Source organism: Octopus bimaculoides, chromosome 1 (genome assembly GCF_001194135.2).
Source record: "Octopus bimaculoides isolate UCB-OBI-ISO-001 chromosome 1, ASM119413v2, whole genome shotgun sequence".
Lineage (NCBI taxonomy): Eukaryota > Metazoa > Mollusca > Cephalopoda > Octopoda > Octopodidae > Octopus > Octopus bimaculoides.
This window is the reverse complement of record NC_068981.1, coordinates 186,604,610-186,609,195: the sequence shown is the minus strand read 5'-3', so window position 1 is coordinate 186,609,195 and position 4,586 is coordinate 186,604,610. Positions and strand designations below refer to the sequence as shown.

At 34.2% G+C, this 4,586-nt stretch overlaps 1 protein-coding gene across 8 annotated transcripts in view; it reads right to left on the bottom strand.

Annotated features, from left to right (window-relative positions):
• Nucleotides 1-4,586, bottom strand: part of LOC106879245 (uncharacterized) — an 894,824-nt gene that overhangs the window by 281,974 nt on the left and 608,264 nt on the right. For 7 of the 8 annotated variants that reach the window (XM_052973269.1, XM_052973286.1, XM_052973261.1 and 4 more), the window contains exon 8: nucleotides 4,531-4,561. The exons of the other annotated variant lie outside the window; for it this stretch is intronic. The gene's annotated coding sequence lies outside the window, so the exon portion shown is untranslated. The remainder of the gene's footprint in view (nucleotides 1-4,530; nucleotides 4,562-4,586) is intronic. 8 annotated transcript variants of the gene reach the window in all.

Genomic DNA, 4,586 nt, shown 5'->3' with positions numbered 1-4,586 from the left:
ACATATATATACATATATATATATACGCACACACACGTAAATAAATATATATATACACGTATATATACACACACACACATAAATACATACACACACACATATATATATATATATATATATATATATATATACACATAAATACATACATACATAAATATGTTGTGCAGTATTGTGCGGCATATTTATTTTTTGGGGAGTGATATGTGTGATGCTTAACACTTAAAGACACGCACGCGCACACAGACGCACTCATGTCTCCACACAATCCATCTCATATGATCAAAGTATATTCAATTTCAATTAATATATTCGGAAGAATGCTTATCGATGGGAGTGGTGCAGCTGATAATGATTATTGCCCATGCACGAAATATCAATAACCTAATTAAGAGTTGATATGCAATGTTCGAATTTAATAGATATTCTTATTTCATTAAAGATTTTTCATGATTAAATTAACAAAAGTTATTTAAATTTGATTGTTCTCGGAATCATCCAAAATATCAAAAAATCCCCGGATTTCTACATACCCATTTTTCTACATTATGTATGCGCATTATGTATGCGCATGCATGGCTATGTGGCTATAAAGCTCGTTTTGATACAATGTAGTTTCATGTTCAGTCCCACTCCGTGGCACCTTGGGCAAGTGTCTTCTTCTATAGTCACCCACTAGGGCGACCAGTATCTTGTGATTGTATTTAGTAGACATAAATTGTTTAGAAGACCAACATGTATGTATGAATATATATAAAATTACTTGGAATACCTATATATAATAATAATAATATTAGGGCTAAAAATCCAAATTTACAGGTAAAAACTCAATTAAATTCAATTTATTAAAAATTAAAATTAAATCAAGTTTCACAGTATAAAGTATAAATATATAGTTTTAGAGAAAAGAACCAAAGTTCATGAACTAATCCAAGAAAAACCACAGTCACATATTGTTTTCATGTGGATATTTTCAATACCAAGTTTGGTTCATGAACTTTGGTTCTTTTCTCTAAAACTATAATATATATATATGCCAACTAAGTGTGGTGTTCTATATAGGTCAGTGCTACTGATGTTTACAGCCCAAGAAAGACATCTCTTGCAGCTGGCTAACGACACACATTCTGTGTCGGATTAGCATTTGTGAGGGGAGGTCATCGCTCCCTTCTCTAGCCTTACACACGAAAGAGAGAGAAAGAGGGGGGGGGCAAATAGACAAACACGGAAAAATCCGAAATAGCAGGGGATATACATACAACATACTTGTGCTCGCGCACGCGCACACACACGCACACACGTGTGTGTACGTATGCGCGCATCTTTGTGTATCCTCTACGAAATCGGAGTTTCTGTGTTTGAAACGTTCTCGAACTAAAGCTGTAGTAAAGAGGCATTACCATTGCTCCTCATTATGAGGACGCAAGCTGAACTACAGGACTTCAAAACGAACACGATAACGACAAAGGAATATCTGCATCCAATGTATTTGAATTTCTCACCCGGATTGAGATTTTATGACCAGCGAAACATATTTTAAGTGAAGTGGCCCAGTAATTAGGGTTTTGCACTCGTGTTCGCTAGATTGTGGTTTCGATTCCCGGAACAGATAATGCTTTGGATTTTCGAGCAAAATACTTCCTTTAATGTTGCTGCAGTTTCCTTGGGTGTAAATGAGTGACACTGCGATTGACTGGCGTCTCGTTCAGGGGTGGGAGACGTTGTGATCTCGGTCAGTTATTGAAACCGGATAACCGGTAATGTGTCCTAAGACTCTAGACAAAAATGTCCAGTAGTTGATGATGATGATGATGATAATAACAATAATGGTGATGACGATGATAATGATGATGACGATGATAACGATGATGACGACGAAAATGAAGACATATATTTTTTTACTGTTTGGTTTCGTTAATGGTAAATAGCTGCAGCAAGGCATTTTGAATACTGAAAGGCATTTAGAGAACAGACTGACCAAAACTTGGTATTGAAAATATTCACATGGAAACAATTGGTTAATAATCCAGAATAATATTAAACGATAATATCTTGGCCTTTAACACGCAGCCAAGGAGAAGACACAATCCTATTTTGATACAACGTTTATATCATTTGATATATAACTGTGCTTAACCTCAAGAGATGTGCAAATACATCAATATTGAAATTTATAATATGTCAATTACCATGTCATTGTATGGTGAAAGAGCTGCACAGTTTTATCATTTCTCTTCAAAGAAGACATTGTAAAAATTATCTGACCATTTGGTTGAGAATCTGTGATAGTGTTTGAGTTGTGTCTCGGAGCACTTTAACCCATCGTTTTATCATTTCCAGTCGGCGTAACATAAACTAAGTGAATATTATCCTAAACAAGCGATTAATCATTGTTAGTTGAAATATCGTTAATAGATATTGGCATATTGAAGAATCAGAGGTGATCGTTCGAGCTGACCATTTCAGTTTGGTTTTGTCTGGTATTCAGACATGGAAGACGTTGAACCAAGGAAAACTTAGTCATCTCTCTCTCTCTCTCTCTCTCTCTCACACACACACACACACGCACACGCACGTACACGTGAGCGCACACATTAACGAAAACACACATTTATACATGTGAGTATGTATATGTAGTATATTTATATATCTGTGTATACACGCACACACATACATGCACATATGTATATATAAACATATATATACAACGATATACAAACATATACAAATACATACATACACATGTATATATAGTTTACTTGGTATATCTGTATATATATATATATATATATATATTAGAAATGATATAGACACATATGCAAATGCTCACTAATACGCACATACATGCACATACAACACGCCAGTAGGCATATTCCTTCTCTCTCTCACTATATATATATATATATATATATATATACAGAGAGAGAAAAAGAGTGTATACTTAGTGTACGTATGTGTATATCATACACACACATACACTTATACACACGCACACACATATTTACATTCACATAGACATATATACTCATGAAATTTTGTAGATCCCATGACACAAACACAGATGAACACACACACACATACACACATTAAACATTGTGAATTTGTCTAAACTACTGAAATAGAAAAAGACCAACGAAATAATAACGGTTTCTAGCGTAACATCATTATCAAACTGAATGGTCAGTTGCTATAATGTACATTGTATATATTATAATATAATATTCCCGATGGTTAGCTTGCTATTTAGATATTCATAGAAGCTTGAAACATAACAGCGTGCATCTATTTTCTTACTTCTGACGCGTTGCTTGTTTTGTTTCCCATTAAGAAATATTTATTTATGAATTCTAGTTTCTAAGGCATGGTAAGTAAAAAAAATCACACACACACACACACACACACACACACACACACACACACACACACACACATGACTGCCGTTGCGTAGCTGAAACGTGTAAAACAATATATTATAATCCCTTGCCATATCGCGGTTTATCTATCGCGGTTTATTATTTAAGCTTGCGTCGACTCCTCCGAGATGTTGTTTTGCATTTATAATAAAATAAATATATACAAATTACAAAAAATAAATAAATAAATAAAGAAATATACAGTACCGTACTGTTTCTACTTCGTGGATTTTTTGGAACGTAATACCCGCGATAATTGAGGGGTTACTGTAGTAATGAAAGTATTTTAGCCTATGTGTCAAGCAAAATGTAGAGGCAGATGGAAAAATCTTTCAACAAAAAATACGCCATTACTCTCTTGAGATAATTTCTGATCAGAATATCTTAACTAAGAAATGAAGAGAGGGTCGTTAAGGAACTTGTTTTGTAAGTACGAGGTTTCGGTTTCAAACCCACTGCACTTCGAATAAGTGTCTTCTACTATAACTTCGATGCGATTAATACCTTGAGAATGAATTTGGTATACGGAAGCTATGTGAAAGCCTGCAGCGTGTGTATGTGCGTGTGTGTGTGTGTGTGTGTGGGTGCATACATGAATCTGTTTGTGTCTTGTGCTTGTTTTTCCCCACCATTTAACAACTGGTGTTGGTTTGTTTACATCTCCGTAAATGACTTGTCAAAGTGACCTATAAAATAAGTACCAGAGTTAAACAGATGTACTTAGACGGATTTGTACGGCTATAATTCTTTAAGTCGGTGCTCCAGTATGACTAAGGTTCAGTGATTGATGCAAACAAAAGATAAAACATAAGGACATATTTAACAAGGTGAATCATTCCCGAAATTTAACAGAAGTATTAAACAACCCAAGTATGGTAATACAATATCTTGTGTTTATATCTATTGGCATCACCTAAAATAGTTTACCCTAATTTCCCACTTGCATTGCTTAAAGTTTTTATATAATTATTTCATTATTTTATACAATTTAATAGACAACGATAAAAAAGCTTTAGCGGCCCACATAGCGTCATTCAATATATTTCATAAAAAAACAAAAATCTGAAAGCAATAACTAAACAAACAACCACTGAGGACTGTAGTGAAATGGAACACTTACGGTAGAACGATGACACTTAAGCAGACATTTCCTGTTGTACCAAAAAAAAAAAAAAA